This window comes from Labeo rohita, chromosome 3 (genome assembly GCF_022985175.1).
Source record: "Labeo rohita strain BAU-BD-2019 chromosome 3, IGBB_LRoh.1.0, whole genome shotgun sequence".
In the NCBI taxonomy this organism is placed as follows: Eukaryota; Metazoa; Chordata; class Actinopteri; order Cypriniformes; family Cyprinidae; genus Labeo; species Labeo rohita.
This window is the reverse complement of record NC_066871.1, coordinates 17,363,879-17,382,033: the sequence shown is the minus strand read 5'-3', so window position 1 is coordinate 17,382,033 and position 18,155 is coordinate 17,363,879. Positions and strand designations below refer to the sequence as shown.

General features: G+C 36.6%; 1 protein-coding gene across 2 annotated transcripts in view; it reads right to left on the bottom strand.

Moving 5' to 3' along the window:
* LOC127157815 (protein phosphatase 1 regulatory subunit 29) overlaps window positions 1-18,155 on the bottom strand; it is a 112,688-nt gene that overhangs the window by 58,778 nt on the left and 35,755 nt on the right. Inside the window, exon 2 of one of the 2 annotated variants that reach the window (XM_051101030.1) lies at window positions 17,706-17,913. The exons of the other annotated variant lie outside the window; for it this stretch is intronic. The gene's annotated coding sequence lies outside the window, so the exon portion shown is untranslated. The remainder of the gene's footprint in view (window positions 1-17,705; window positions 17,914-18,155) is intronic. 2 annotated transcript variants of the gene reach the window in all.

The window sequence follows — 18,155 nt, the reverse complement described above, 5'->3', positions numbered from 1 at the left end:
CAGCTACACGAAAATAGAGACAATGATAAAGAAGAAGAAAGGATAGTACAGATACTAAACAAAAGATAATATGACTTCAGAGAGAAAACATAGTTCCACTTAACACTTAAAAAAAGAAAGAGAAAACAGCTGGGAAAAAAACAGGCACTCTGTTTGTGCTTTTGCCATCTGTTTAATTTTCTGCCTCAGAAATCTCGGGAAGCTCTCGCTACATTTCAAACCCTCCCAGCCTCAGCCTCTCAAGCGCGTCTCTGTGAACTGATGTTTTAGTATGCGGCTGGAGAAGCGGGCGTCCTCCGCCCTTCAGAAGTGGAGCATGTTGAGCACTCTTCTTTAAATAATGGTGCTAAGACCCTGCTGGGTTCTGCACCGCATGAGGCACAAGATCAGAGCAACGAGGAAGTCATATTTGACGTTTACTCTGCTGTCTAAACCCTTATTCATTTCTCTGTCTATACCTCTCCCCCAGTATTTGTTTTCTTTGCTTCCTTCTTTTGACCTTTTGATTGCCGCATCTCCCTTCGTCTCCCTCACTTTCGTCCCCTCATTCCTCTGCTCTTTGAAATGTTAATTCTGTCATCAGGTCTCTTGCCTAATTGGCTGCCTCCTTGTTTTAATTAGGTATGTATGACTTGAACTAACAAGAAGTCCCTAGACTGCAGCGTGTTGTTTTTGTGTGTGTGTGAGTAAGAAAGAGTGTGTGCGCGAGCTCAAAAACGGGTCAGAGTGACATCATGAATTTCCTGTTTTCAGGTCTCTGTATTATGTGTCTGGCCCTCGCGTAAGGTACATCTCTCGTGTTGTTGCAGTGACGGCACGAGTTCCCTGCGGCTGTGCTGTTGTTCCCAAAGAACTTAATCTGACTGTATGACTGAGCTGACGGTCAAGAGGTCATGTTTGTCCTATTACGGCTGCATTTGCCCTTCACCTTTATAAGAAGCTGGACTGAACAGGATCAGGATGATACTGTTTTCCCAGATGAAAAAAGTACACTAAAATACACTCTATTTCAGTACGCTTATTACACTTTCATAATGTACTTTAAGCGCTCTGTTTAACACACAAATTTTGAACTTAATATACTAAAAAATATTCTTTAGCACTTCTTAAGGTAATCCTAAGAACATCTAAGTGTACTCAACTATGCTATTTTAAGACACCATGAATATGAACTAAAATGTGCTTTTAACATACTCTCTCTAGGATTGCTATATAAAAGCCTGCTAAGATTGAACTATTTTTTAAAGCATTCAAAGCACACTTTTAAGAAATACACTAATAAAATATGGTATACTTTTGCAGTAGTATACTTTTTTCAATGCACTAAAAATCAATTTAAATATTACTTTTGCAAGTGCACTGAGGTAGTACTGAAGTAAAAATATACTTTTAATTATAACTTTTATGATTTTATTTAGCACAAAAAATATAAATAAATAAGAATGTACTACAAAGGTACTTACTTGTATGTAAAGGTGACATATCATGAAAATCTGACTGTTTCTGTCTTTAGGTGCCATAATCATGTCACCAGTGCATCTAACAACCCAGAAAACGTGAAAAAAGGACAACTTTGTTTTGGTAAGCCTTTTACTGCAAGTATATGAAAAAACGATCACCCCTTAATCTGCACATTTCCACCCACAATGCCTCCATTTTATTTTCACAAGCAACAACGGTGTACCAGTTCTAACGCCATGGTGTAAGTTCAAGCAAAGCATGCTAACTTTTCTGGCTTTGGCTGCATAGACGAGCACAGAACACTGTTTAGAGTTCCAGCCTCAGAGGAGACAAGAGAGCAGTGGGTTTATTTATTTACTGTATACTGCCAAACAGATCTAATATAAACGGGATTTCTTTCCCAGCTGTTTACCTTCATAAACATAACTGACTGTTTTTGTAACCCCTGTGTGTTTTTAACATAAACCTGTGTGTATTTGACAGTTTAAGCGCAATAAGACAGGAAAGAAAACTTAGGGGGTTTAGTACTCACATGCCGTTAAACAGTCATTTTCTGTGTGTGCTATTTTGATTTGAAACTTCACAGACACATTCTGGAAAACCCTATATCATACGTTTAAACTAATGATTTAAAATGATTTCAGCGCAACAGACATGATAATCAAAACCAAATATATGTTTTTTTGGCAGAGTATCTGAGGTAAAAGTTGTTAGGCACAGCTCTATTCTGGAAAAAGGGGGCGGGGAGCATCAGCTCATTTGCATTTAAAGAGACGAAAATCGTATGTGTGGTATTTTGATTTGAAACTTCACAGACACATTCTGGGGACACCCGAGACTTATATTACATTATGTAAAAAGGGGCATAATAGGTATCCTTTAATACTTTATGCTTACCTGGGACAGTAAAAAAGTAAGGACCAAGCAAACTTTTAACCTACCCTTATGAAAAAGAAGTAAACTTCGTCAGACTTTTAAAGAGAGTATTTATCATAGAAATCAGTATAAGTAAAAACTGAAATGTTTTTGGTCATTTCATTGCATTTTAACTGCAATTTAATGAAAATGCATTATAGTTTAAATTTAAATGAATGCAATTAGCTCAGCGTTAGAGTGCTTTTACCCACTTACTGTAAGTAGGACATCTTTATATGTGTTTCATGCAGTAATTACTTATATTGTCTTTGAAATATAGTTAAAGTGTACTGCCACATGTAAACTAAAGTACACACTAATGTGATTTCTATTGAAACTTGTCATATATATGTCATGCATTTAAATATGTTAATTAAACATTGATTACAGATTTGTAATGATGGAATTGCAATGTAGTACATTTAAATGGAATATTGAATTACACAGTAAAGTTAAAAACATTATCACAGTTTAATAAAAGCACTTTTAAGATTTGAAGTACGCTACAAGTGCACATTCAGCACACTTCTTTTTCACCAGGTTACAGTGGATGGTTTTCTACAAAGTTCTTGTGGTGCAACTTAAGGCGTCAGTATTTAAATCTAAAACTTTTTGATCACCAGACCAATCTTTAACCACTATTCCAAAAGTATGCATTTAGTTTTATATTTATGTTAGAATTTTGTACATGTGACAGCATAATCGCTGCTCTGTGACATTTAATATTTTAATGGTAATTGGTATTTTAAAAAAACTGCAAATGACTTTTGTTAAATGTCCCATCTGGATTGGATGTATAAATAAATTCGCCTTTAGGTCTTTCTCAGAGAAATGTTTTCTGCATGGTTGCCCCAAGAAATGTCAAAACTTGTGAATGCTCAGACAAATAAGATCAGGTGTCTCATTAAAGAGAGAGAAAGCTGCTTTGCGAGTCTGTTTTTCACCAAAAAGATAGCTTGAAAGCAGAACAATAGCCACTACTTATGAAAATGCTAAATTATATCTAGTACGTTATTTGTTTGCAGCAATACATTTCAAGATTGGAGTCTATGGACCGCACTAATGGCGCTATAGGAGTAAACAAGTCAAAAAAAAGACTGGGAAATACTGCTTTAGATGACAAAAACTTGAAAAGGATTTAAAAAAAGAAAAAGATGTAGACGGAATGAATACAAAGCCAAAAGTGAGCCAATATCAGCTTTATTTCCATGCAATAAAGAAAAACGGAGTTATTTCTTCAAAAGCTATAAAGACAGATAGAGTGAATAGTTGGGGAATGATGAAAATTGAGTGATCTACAGGGCTTGTGTGTGAGAGATCAGCAGGGGGTGTTTCACATGCATCTGACTGCAAGAACATGGCACAGATATGCCTATAACATGACGGAAAGAGAGAAGAAGACCGATCAGAGTGAGAGATCGCAGAATAAGTATCAGCTTTACGACGTCTAATGCATTAAGTGTTTCCAAAGGCCTAGTTTTCAAAGATTATACTTTAGTGTATTATTCAGATCAAATGTTATACTTTCTATTTGTCGCATCAGAATGTAAATACAGTATTCTGTATGTAGAGTGTGTGATACGTGGAGGAGAGCTTCTTTTTTATCTAGCGAGCTGTGCCATTATGCAAGCTGACCTATCTTTGCTATAATCAGATCAGCGCGCACACAAAATAATCCAGAAACAACTGAAAAACAATGCTGAATTCACTCAGCCAAAAAAGAACGAGGAAAAAAAAAAGCAGTGAAATCACCAAACCCGCTCGTGGAAATGTGCTGAGATGAGAGGGTACTGAAGTTCATGCCTTAGGATGTCTGCGTTCATCTGGGATGCATATTTCATGCTTTGTCAAGCTGTTTATGGCTGCTTGTGGCTCACTTTTTCTTTATCTCTCTCTCTCTCAAGTCTCATGAAATCAGTCTTTATCGTCTTTAATGAGGGCATGGGGGAAAAATGTACATTCAAATGTCTAAACATTCTCAGTTCACACAACATAACCACAAAACATCACAAAAACATTTAAGCATCATTACAAAACTGTGATGTTCTGGGTGAGCAAGCTGCATTTGTTGACTGTATAAAATTCTGCAGCATAAAGCATTGTAAATTAGCTGACAGCTGAGAGTATTTGCGGATACGCAGAAAGACAGAGGACGTGGAGGTGTAGCATGACCTGAAAAGCTTGTGTGTGAGAGTGTGTGTCTATGTACTGTATGAATCAGACGATGCACAGGGTAATGAGATCCCTATTTAAATCTTCTTAGTTGGAAATGTATGACTTGGCAAACCTGTTCAGATTGCATAAATTCAGCAGGGTTCTTTTAGGTTATCTTTCTCTTGCTCATAGACGGGCCTGTGGGGCCCTAGGTAAGATTTAGAAAATTGGTGTTTAAAAAAAAAAAAAAAAAAAAAACTATAATCAGAATAAAAATAAAAAATAAAAAAAAATTCATAGAACCAAAGCAATGTATGTATAAAAATTCATATATGTGACCCTGGACCCTGGATATTTTGTAAATTTCCTACCACAAATATATCAAAACCTATTTTTTGATTAGTAATATGCATTGCTAATAACTTCATTTGGACAACTTTAAAAGGCGATTTTCTCAATATTTTCATTTTTGATTTTTCTGCATCCTCAGATTCCAGATTTTCAAATAGTTGTATCTCTGCCAAATATTGGCCTGTCCTAACAATATCCTATCCATACATCAATGGAAAGCTTATTTATTCAGCTTTCAGGTTTTGGTTTTGAAATCCAGGGTCACATATTATAAATATATATTTAAAAAAAATTTAACATTTCAATTTGAAATGCAATTCTGCATCCTCTTCGCTACATCAACCCAACCTCTACTCAAATTTTGGATTTCACTTGGAATTTAAAAAGCAGTCTTGAATCAATTCTGAATGTAGCACATCTCTGATGTTCAGATCAATGTTTATCAATTATTTCTTGCAACAGACTTTGCAAAAAGGGCAAATTAATTTCTTGTGTTTTCACTCTGCAAGTTGTTGCCGATTTCTGGTGTTCATCATTCATTATGGATATAGTCACGACACACCACGCACTTCCAGTGTTCATTAGGTGATAAGTGTCTTTGCAACGAAAAATATCATCTACTTATTTTTTATAGACCATCTCACTGGGCTCTTTATATCTTTCTATGTGTCTCATGCCTTTCATTAAACAAAAATTACTGTGCATAATGATTACACTATCCACTATCCAAATAATAACACACAGTATATCTACATCCAGTGCTTCCAAAACATAATATGCTTTGAATCACAGTGTGATGTCATGTTACAGCAGAGTTTTGTACTGTATAACTCATGCTGCTTGATGTCATACATCATTGTAAAAAGGGAGTGTGAAAAGGGCAAAGGTCAAATTATGATTCATAGCCACAAATCTTTTAACGTATAGTCATCGGTGCACATTATGATTAACAAAAGAAACATATTTCATGGACATCATGTGAATTACAGTGAATGCATGAATGAATATCCTGAAATCTCAGTGAAGCGTTTGACTGACAGGCGATCTGACCAATCATAATGCAGAATCTGCCATCTTCTCTGACAAACAAACCAGACATGAGAGAAGATTAAGGTTGGTGACTTGAACTTAAAAAATGGTGTGTATTGATGTCTTTCCATGGCTTAAAAAATAAACCTTCCGATGTTCATTCGTGTTTATTTCAAGCAATAAGAGGAAGAGATAATTGGTTCATGTGCCGCTTGAACTGAGGCGCTACAATGATCTGTCATGGCACATTAAAGAGCCAGTATTTATTGTTTATACAGTATTTATACAGTATAAACAGTATTTATTGTTTGAATTTCTTAAAAAATGACAAAATGTGAAAGCTGAAACTGTCAGTTTCCAATGTATTTTTCACTGTGTAACAACATTATATGTGGGGTGAGAGCACCATGCTTGTCGGACGTAGCAACAGTAACAAAGGGGGCGGGTCTTTGAGAAGGGTCAATTCTCTTGTCCACAGCTCAGTTGAGAAAGTCAGTTCTACATTCACTGACTCATCAGCCCACTTGTGTTTTGACTCAGAGGTCCACAGGTCCACCGAAACCATTAGTCAGCCCAGGTTTGCCTAATAAAGTCATTTGTCGAGCAGTGAGGTCATGCAAAAGAGGCTGTTTCGTGAGAGCTATAGGGAGTACACAAATGCTCCCCTGTGCTCTCGGAAACAACAGCTCAATACAGTCAGCAGCCTCCTTCAGGCCTCAGATGCTCTTCATTAATAAGCAGAAAAGCTCTCTGGTCCTTCACTTCATAAAGGGACCTTCAGTCAGAGAGGGCAGCCAGTAATCACGACAGAGTTTGGAGCTCTTAATGAAACACCAGAACACACTCCCCAGACCCTGATATTAATTACCACCTCAGCTATGGAAAGACAGTCTGTGTTTCCACATCTCACAAGTGCTCTCACCTCAAGATCAGTCTCAGCATGAGGCTACAACTCTGTCATTTTAGAGTGCTCACCAAGAGCTCAACTCACCTGACTCACTTTGGCTCCAACATGAGAGATCATCTCATATCGAGACCAGATTTTGTCACTTTTAAAGTAGTTTGCCTTGAGTTTCTTTTGACATGTACTGTAAGAAATATGATGTTGATTGTACTGTAATGTATGATGATAGACATATAAGACCATAACATTAAAGATCAAGTTGGCAATTAGTCCCTTTAAGCTAGTGTACTCAATGAAAGAAAAATAATAAAAGGATAGTTCATGCAAAAATGAAAATTCTGTCATTAGTTACTCACCCTCATGTCATTCCAAACCTGTAAGACCTTCGTTCATCTTCAGAACACAAATTAAGATATTTTTCTTCTGACACAGAAGAGAAAAAATTGTTGAATAAAGTTATTAAAGTTATTTTTGTTAACATTAAGGTTGAACCACTGATGTCACATGGACTATTTTAACAATGTCCTTACTACCTTTCTGGGCCTTAAATGTATCAGTTGCTTGCTGTCTGGGTCAGAAAGCTCTCAGATTTTATCAAAAATATCCTAATTTGTGTTCTAAAGATAAACACAGGTCTTACAGTTTTGGAACGTCATGAGGGTGAGTAATTAATGACAGAATTTTCATTTTTTCAACTAACCTATTAATAAACAGTTTTTTTTGAACAGCATATTAGAATGATTTCTGAAGGATCATGTGACACTGAAGACTGGGGTAATGATGCTGAAAATTCAGGTTTGATATTACACTAATACATTGCATTTCAAAATATATTACAATAGAAATCAGTTATTTTAAATTCTGTTAATATTTCACAGTATTAATGTTTTTACTGTATTTCTAATCAAATAAATGCTGCCCAGGCAATCATTAGAGGCATTAAAAAATCGAACCGACCGCAAACCTTTGAACGTTAGTTAATGTTTTTAGCAGATATATGCATTTAACACATTCATTTTCAATCTAGAAAATATACAATTCTGAGTAGTCTCTATCCAGCAACAGCAATAGATGGTTTGCACTTACGTCACAGTTTGGTCAGTTACCCGGATGTGCGGGCATATTGGCGATACCTGGATGTAAACAACAGTATGAAATCCCCGGTAATACACTACTGAATATGTTGTTCTGCTAATTTATGCTGTCTAAACTACAAAAAAAAAAAAAAAAAAAAATATGTGGAAGCTGGTAAATCATATAGAGACTGACTTAGTAAGCAGGAAAGGGCGTTAATAGGTGGCAAAGATATGTACGAGCAGTATTAAGATATTAGCCTAATATTTCACCTACCTGACTGGAAATGATGAGAACAAACATGAATGTTGTAAAGATTCTTGCACTGGAAATCCTGGTTCAGTTTGGCCAACCACAAACACCTTTTGTTCCTTTGTCTATAGTACTCCAAATGTTTTTCCTGGTCCGACTGATTAGTACAGCCCAAAACATGACAATACTTAATCATTTTCAGCAGCAATAATTAGCAAAACATCCGAGTTTTGTTCGTTTCAGTAGCATTGTTTACGTTCAGTGCCACCAATATGGCTGATTGATGACGGGTCATTAAAGGTGCATTTAGTCATTTTTGTACATGTTGTGCTGATTTGGCAACCACACTGGAATGACACCTAGTGGTGTGGATGAAACATCACACATACCCTGGTGAAAAAAACAGCATATGCTGGTTAAACCAGCAAAGGTTTTTTCACCAGGGTAGCCAATGGCGATAGAAACACACTATTCAAAATCAAAACACAATGAATTTATTCCGCAATCAAAAGGGCCTGGTGAGAAGAGGATCACAGAGAGATTTGTTTCAAAAGTGCTACTTTTTCAGAAAAAAAGTGCACCTTTAAAAAGAAATGTACTGTCCCAACTTTCTATGACTTAAATGTTATTGTTACCGCTCAAGCAGTTAAAATGGCTGGCTCCTATTCTGCCCGTCTGGCAAGCGGTGCTGTACTCATTAAATATATGTTTGGAGAGAATAAGCAGTTTGCGCGTGTAAATCAGCCGCTGTAGAATGAGCTGTACACGGCTAATGGAGAATGTTGGCCTGTGGGGCTGAGTAAACACATGGCTATTTTTAAAACACAGGCTCTGGATCAGCAACAATGGCAGACAACTCTCATAACACCGCATGCATAAAGTACACATCGTTCATTATGTACTCCATTACAAGAAAGTGCAGTTATTGTTTTAGGCTATGCTCACATAACAGTACAATATGGTCCTTGGTCTGTATACACAGTTCAGTTATGTGAATACATTGTATAACCAAACTTACTACCTTGTGATCAATGTCTCAAGTCAAAACTGCATTTAAAGAGTGAATTGTATGAACATGACAAGCACAAAAAGCTTCTCTCAATGTTCATACATTCACACTATCATTACATCATTGACAATAAAAGTTTTTTTAACCACACTGCTTCTTAAAGAGGATCAGATGCTATACAGTTTAGAAAAAAGGCCTCAAAGATGCAATTCAAAGTCTTGATATTTACTATCATTATCTGTCACTATGGTTACAGCTATTACTCGAGGCCATCGAGAGAAGAGGATTGACTTTGGCTACTCATTCATACAGACAGCATTCGATCTGCTCCCGTCTGCTATTGTATGTACAGGGCAATTTCACAGACACACCTGTTAGTAAATACGGCCGTCAATCCCAAACACTGACACAGCCTTGCAAACCTCTTCTCTCACATTCATTTACCCCAGCACCGTACACAGGCTTTTGGGTCCTTTCGACCTTCTCTTCTCTAGCGATCTGTCATTTCGATTCAATTACAAAACTCTCCTTCCCTGCAAGCCTGTCACTTACCATGTGGAACGGCTGAGAGTGTGAACAGCACGGTTTAGACGCGCCTCAGAAGATGTGTGCGTTTGCGCACTTTACTTGCCGTCGAGTCTCTGAGGACTTGTTGATTTTACAAAATAAGTGTCTATAAGCGTCTGTTCAGTCACTTTTGGCCCTGCAATCTACAACATGTGTATCAGTGTGTCTAACATCTTTCAAAACAGCATCAATCAAGGCACAAACTGCTGTTTACCCTGTCTGTCACACCGATATGCGATCCGTACAAACACTCGGGAGAGATTTCCACCAGTCGTTTTGTCGCTGAGCCATGTGCTCGGTGTAATAACGTCCTCCCCCACCAACAAAACCTTTCTTAAATGCGAGGCCATCTGCTTGTGGATTCCAGAATAACACAGGACCAAGGGTACACATGTGAGGATAAAGAATTAATGTTATTCTTCTGACAGTTCTTTGTAGCTCAAACCAAAGCCTCGGATTAATCTTACGCGTCGACACAGAGAGACAGCACATGTTGCAACACTTCACATCAGTGGATGGAGATGCACACGCATCAAAGTACCACACATCCACCAGATCTGAGAGGATTATGACAAGAGATTAAGAATGTAACAATCTCAGTAATTATTATTACTTTTTAAGTACTTTTAATGAATATATATACACCACCTTTCAAAGGTTTGGGGGCTGTCAAATGTTTAAATGTCTTTGAACAAAGTCTCTTATGTTCACCAAGGCTGCATTTATTTAATAAATTACAACAAAACCAGTAATATTATGAAATAATATTTGCTGCAATTTTAAATGTTTTTCATTTGAACATATCTTAAAATGTAATGCACACTCTAATAAATGTTCCAAAAGGGTTTTTTGCAACGATGTCATAGAATAGGGGTGTCCTGCGGAGTTTAGCTTCAACCCCAATTAGACCCACCTGAACTATAGCTAATAGCTCTTACTAGGCATGCTAGAAACTTCCAGGCAGGTGTGTTGAGGCAATCGGAGCTAAACTCTGCAGGACACCGGCCCAAAGCCACAAGAAGGCAAGCCTGCAACCATTAGCCAAAAAAGCATAACGGCTAAAGCTAACACTTGTGGTCTGGCAGTACGAGGGAAAGGAGACCACAGGCCGTTTTTTTTTTAAATGGATGTCAATAGAGGAAACGGCTTATCATTTAATAATTCAACAGCCTATCTGCTAATCTTCAACGTTTTACACTAAACAACACTTTTGGATTGAACTATTTTTAGAGTTTACCATGAAAAAGATGCTGTTTTATGAGAGAAGTCACTGACTTTTTGCGACAGGTGGGATTCAGCTTACGGAATTTCCCATTGATTCCTATGGGATCCGTAAACGTGACTGAGTGTCGCACAACTCTTACTGAAATTCAGTGACGCCAAGGCTGTAATGTGATTGGTTATTAAGAAACACGTGATAAAACTTTCCCTCACACAATATCACAAATATTTATTAATAGCAGTCACACACAACTATTACAGGACTACAAGAGAGTAAGCCCACAAAACTATATGTGTATACATTATAGCTTCATCAACACTCTTTAAAAAAATGATTTTTTGAATGTTTCTGATAAGTTGTCAATTTTGCAGAGTAGCCTAATGCACAATGTGTATCTTTAACTACACTTTGTTATATGAACAACTAGTTAGTAACTACACTGATGAGTTCATTTGATTTACCAAAAAGGACCAGATACGAGTAATTTGTTCTGGAATCAGAATAGAGTAGCTGCGCTGCACATTTTTTGATTCACTAAAAAGAACTGCCTCATTAGACTCTTTCATTCAGGAATTGAACTACACTTCACACAAAGTATTTTTCGCACTGTTTCAGTATTGCAGTGCAAAAATAATTAGAGCAATCTCTGTGAATCTTTGCAAAGTACCATATTCTTTCCGCATCTGTGAAATAATGAATGTGTAAGAACTGTTTACAGAGCTTAATGAATAGGAATGGTTTCACAGTTCCCAACTCTAAATTTGACTTGTTCAAAACGTATATGTCTGCTATGAGAGAGCAGACTTTTAACAGTGTCTCGCCTTCAATGCTCACAGCTCATTTTTGAGTGACCGGTTGGCCATTATGGATAAAATTCTCTGGGTACAATCTAACTCAGACACACATGTCAAATAGCCACAGACGGCCACACGTTGACAGTCTGACTGTGACTGATTCTGTGTGAGCGAAGTGAAAGCACTTCTCCTTCTGTAAGAAAGTTATATTCTCTCACATCCAAATGGCTCCAGCTAGCAAACTGCTCTCTATCTTCTCTATTACCAGGTCGGATTCGTAGACTGCTTTCATTGAACTGGTGGCCTAAATGCATTTTTTTTTGTTTGCATGTGACATAGACCTAATTATATTTGAGCAGTGTGAACATAAATATGCAATCTTTTCAAATCAAGTTTGGGTCACTTTCAAATGTGGCCCTACAACTAATAAATATCTGATCTATTGCAATGTGACCCTAAAAATCTTTAGTTACGGATGTAAGAGAATGTGATTTACTTTGAATCTTTAAAATTAAATTACAGTTTTAAGCAACTTTTTTCTCACCAATTCATTTTTTTACAACGCACAGATCATTTGCTAATATATATATATATATATTAGTTTCAACCCACCACTTACTAACAGCTGGCAAGGAAAATGGAGAATTGAAAGTAGCCAGATATAGACTCAGTATTGATATCAGCAGAGAACCATGGGCCTGTTTTCAACATGACTACACAATATAGACGCATTAACATAGTCTGAAACAAAAAACCAAGAGCTGCAACTATGTACCAAACAAACCCCATCTACCTCAATGGCTTGAGATGGGCCTCTGATCAATACTTTCATTAGAACTCTCAATTGCTGTCTTTTGTCTCTTAAAAGAGAGCACAGAATGACTCAAATTGGTTCATCCTTCCTCTAGAAATCTTTAAGTACATCTTATAAAAAAAGCAAGTGATTTGACTAAAAACCAATACAATGCAAGTTGCAGAACATTTTCATTTCTTTTCTTGTCAGGCCCCTTCCAAACCAAAGCAACTTATCAGAATGACGTTGAATGTTGCTTCTAAAGCATACTGTAATTAAAGAATTAACTGTCAGTCATGAATGAGACAGATTCATTTAAAATGTATCTCTGATGGTGCAATACAATAGATAGAGTTGGCTGACTTCTCAGTTATTTGAGAGCAGGTTGGACTGAACATTTCCTGTGAAATTAGGCCTTTCAGACAAACACACAGGCTTTACTGAGAACACATCCTGTAGAGCAGAAGGATCAAACCTATTAAAATATTAGAGATGGTCAAAGTGCACCATAATGTTCCTATAATAAGGTCAACGATAGAGGCACGATACGATTTAGCCGACACAATCTCGCCACACGCTGTGTCGCCCATTAACCCCCACTGAGAGACAATATCACAGATGATGCCATGTCCACATCTAAATGACTCATCTACGTGCAAGCATATAGCCTCTTGGATAAATAAAACGTAAGTCCTGCTGTCCGACATCAAAATCCTCTTAAAAACCCATTGCTCTCAGGCAACCGATTTGAATAGTCTATAGAGATATACAGACCAAAGAGAAACACAGAGAGTCAAATTCATTACTTTCAACAGCTGCCTCACTTAGTTCAGTGCAAATAACCAGTTTTATTCACTAACCAATCATTAACAAGTTTAATAAGGTGCTGCCTGTGCTGAAATAATGCTGCCCTATGCGTATTTATATTAAATCATTATTCTTTTCAACACAAACAGGCCTCCTTTCAATATAAATTATTGTTGTATTTTATACAGCAGTTAGCTTGGATTCTTGAGATTAATCAAAATGCTCTGGGACTTTTTCTGCATGTTCATTACACCATAGGTGACTATTATGAATGAGTGGGTGAATAATTTAACAAACTTGTTCAAAATCACTGATTCATTTACTAACAAATCAATTGGCTTTGTAAGTGAATTGGTGAATCTGCAGGTTCATTACACCAGTAGGTGACGAGAAGTGACTCTATGAGTGAGTCAGTGAATCATTTAGCCAATTTGTTCAAAACACTGATTCATTTACAAACAAATCAACTGTATTTGTGAGTGAATCAGTGAATCTGCAGTTTCATTACACCAGTGGATGACGACAAGTGACTTTTTATGAGTGAGTCAGTGAATCATTTAGCCAATTTGTTCAAAACACTGATTCATTTACAAACAAATCAACTGTCTTTGTGAGTGAATCAGTGAATCTGCAGTTTCATTACACCAGTAGATGATGACGAGTGACTCTTTAGAGTGAGTCAGTGAATCATTTAGCCAATTTGTTCGAAACACTGATTAATTTACAAACAAATCAACTGTCTTCGCGAGTGAATCAGTGAATCTGAAGTTTCACTACACCAGTAGGTGACAACAAGTGACTCTTTATGAGTGAGTCAGTGAATCATTTAACCGATTTACAAACAAATCAACTGTCTTTGCGAGTGAGTTAATGAATATGCAGATTCATTACACCAGAAGGTGGCAACAAGTGACACTTTATGAGTGAGGTGGTGAATCATTTAACCGATTTGTTCAGAAACACTGGTTCATTTACAAACAAATTAACTGTCTTTGCGAGTGAGTCATTGAATCTGCAGATTCATTACACCAATAGATGACAAGAAGTGACTCTTTATGAGTCAGTAAATCATTTTTCCAATTTGTTCAAAAACAGTGGTTCATTTACAAACAAATCAACTCTCATCTTGAGTGAGTCAGTGAATCTGCAGGTTCATTACACCAGTAGGTGACAACAAGTGGATCATTTAACCAATTTGTTAAAATATACATATATATTTATTCAGTTAAGAAACACCACTTCTGTGTTTTTCTTGTAGCCATAATGGTTCTTTCCACTTCCTGTCTGTTTTTGCAAATGAATACATGTATTCAGCAGTAAAGACATTTATTATGTTACAAAAGATTTCAATTTTAAATAAATACAGTTTTTTTCCATTTTACTTTCTATTCATCAAAGAATACTGGAATAATGTCTGCCTAAAATTTGGCCTTGCAAACACAGGGGTAAAATACATTTTAAAATATATTAAAATAGAAAACCGTTTAAATTATAATAATTAACAATATTACACTTTTGATCAGCTTTGTTCAGCTTCTTTCAAAAACATCTTACCAACCCCAAACGATAGTGCATATATGTGCAAAGAAAGTGCACACATTATGCTTAGTGAATTCCCCCGACTGGAACCCGTCTCCAGCTGTGTTCCAGGAGGGCGGGATGGATAGATGGATGTAACGGCAGAGCTGCAGCTCTTGTCGTTGTGAGTAGAGTCAGGCAGGGCAGGACAGGGGTGGAAACAGCACTCTTAAGCACTGTTGTCAGGCAGTAATAATAGAGTTCCTGTGTTAATCGCTGTGGGTGGAGAGGCGGCCATTATGTTCTTCTCAACAGTACAGTCGCTACTCACATGACACAAAGAACCACACATACACACTCATTCTCACACATGTTTGTGTGCCTTCCCTAAAGGTCCTGGCTTAATGTGCTCTACATGACCGACCTTTACTGTCAACAGCGTGCCACAGCAGTCATTACGGAATAGCCATTTCACACATACATACACAAACTCACCTCTCTTGGGCCAAGCAAGGAGAGACACCTCACGCAATATGAGTTTTCCCCCTGCGGTGATACAGCCAGAGGGAAGATCAGCAGATGAGCCCTCACGGCCTCTTACTAAACATGGAAGGTCACCTGTGCCTCCAAACACACACATCTACACACAAATCACACAACCTTCTCTCTCCCTCACCCTCTGTCTCTCTTTCAGTAACTGCTTTGTGCTTTCACCAAACACCAAAAGCGGACAAAATGCACACAGTTTTAACTATGGCTACAAATCAGATGCAGCATCCAGAATTGGATCTTGAATTGGTTGATGTGTGCTCTCGCACTCTTACGGGAAAAGTGCCCCTACAAGGAATTCTGCCCTTTATGATGTCATATAGGGCCATACTTGAAAAATATACTTTCCGAAACTTATACAGAGTGTCTTTATACCGCAAAAATTTGCTGTCATACGTCCAACTTGGTTTTTTTTTTTTTTTTGAGATTTTGGTCATGTTTACCATGAGAATCCAACTCTTTAGCAGAGTAAATAACTCAGATTGCATGAAATTGCATTAGACCTTTCCTTTAAATAAAACATAAATTATGTAAGTTAATAATAATGTACAAACTTATTTAAAAGGAAAGATAATTACTTATTTAAAAGAGGGAAAAAACACATAAGATTAATGAATTAAAAAAAAAGTTATTTAAAAAATATTAATAAAACCATTTAAAAAAAGATAGAATAACATAAAACAAAGTATTCGTATTAGTAACCTTAATTTAACCTTAATATGAAAAACACATTTAAAAAGATAAAATTGAAATAAATTATACATTTAAAATAATAAAAAAATAATGAATTAACTTGAACCAAAGATGTTTCAATTTGTCCATGCTACATTACATTTTTTAGCAATTTTTTACACTTGTAACCTTTATTTCTAACTTAATTTTATAATATAATATAATATAATATAATAATGTGTGTACTGTGTGTAATTATATATATATATATATATACACACAAACACATTCATGTATATATTTACGAAATATTTACAAGTATATGTATTGCTGTATATGTAGAATTTTTATATAATTTATATTATATATAAATAAATACATTTTGTACATAAATACCTTATTTATCTTAAACATATACATTAATATGTGTGCATTTATATATACATAATAATTACACACATATACAAGGCAAACTAAAACGAATGTGATTAATTGCAAATTGAATGTGATTAAATTGCGATTGAATTGCCAGCCCTAAATATAATATAATATAATATAATATAATATAACTGTTAATAATGTGTGATATATAACTTAGTGTCATGAGTATCCATTTTTATGTTTCCTTTTCAGTAACTGTATAATTTCCTTGCACAATGTTCACAGCATTAAGGTAAATTGCAAATTCCTTATCAACACAAAAAAAAAAAAAAAAAAGTGAATCATGTTAAAAAAAAATCCTTTTAGCCCTTCCCAACAACAACAAAAATGGTTCAGAGATTGTGTTGATGCTTTTATTTTTTTTCATAGCTTTTGTTCATAACTTACTGAATTTCAAGGTTCTGAATTGTTTCATAATTTCATTCATCAGTATTGAAAGTTTCCTCAAAAAATCCTTAAGAAAATAAATAAATATGACAGAAATAAAGCTATTTTTGTAATAGACTGTAGTCCTATAACATATAAACATGCACACACTATATTCTTTCTGCAAGTATTTGTTATGAAGGAAACAAGAAAGCACAGCGTGTGATTTGTGAACTTGCACCATAACGATGGTCTTCATTACAGGACTGAGGGGGTAAAGAGGGTCACAGCTGAGCTCCAGTGGTCCAGACTCATTAAAGCCTCTCGCTGCCATTGAGCTGACTGCGGTAAGCATGAGTGAGCAGGACCTTTTTCAAGGGAGCAAGCAGGGCCATTTAACCATTTCCTTTTAGTGTTAAAGAGAGCGGAAATCATCTGTGGGACTCTCAAAAACCACTGTACACTTCCTAGACCAAAATAAATGAAAATGCATTGTCTTGTGTGACTATTTGAAAACACAAGAGGGCAGATATCTCTCTACATGCTGAGTGTGTGTGTGTAAATAAGAGAGAGAAAAAGACATGACAGGTCCATCATCATTTACAAAAACACAAACCACAGTGCTTGTCAGCCCGGGGCACGTCTGATGCTTGTTGAAAACTGCAAACGGATGAAACAAATGCTTTTGCGGTGAATTTGCGCATAGACGGTTTTTCATATGTAGTGTTTAACAAGGTTGTCCAGAAGCTGTTAAACAATCAATACACCGGAAAGGGCCACAAACTGAATCACGGCTACAAGCAAAGTGTGACTATACCAATTCTCACCTGTTTCCCCTCCTTTGACGCTACGCAGTTTATCGTCTATAAGAGAAGAGACAGTGGCAGTATTGTCTTCTTTTGCAGCCGATCAGGTGTGATCGCTGTAGCAGGTCTGCAGACGTCGAGTATAAGTGGTCCTGATGCTGCAGTATTTAAGTCTTGGTTGAAATCCACTTGTCGCAGGGAACAGGGGCTGGGAACGATGAGCTCTGAGCTGTAGATAAGAGATGATGGGAGAGGGAGAGACAGTTAAAGAGCTGGCGCAACTTCTGAATAATGTTGTTTGCGGTGCTGCAAAACCCACTTGGCTTTCTTAATTAGCCTGAATCTAAATAAGGTGGCAGACTTGGCATAGTCTGTCATTTAGTGCATCAGGCAGAGACATCAGAGAAAGAGAGGGAAAGAGAGAGAGAGGAAAAAAAGAGAGAAAGACAGGAGCAGAACTGCTGACAGGCA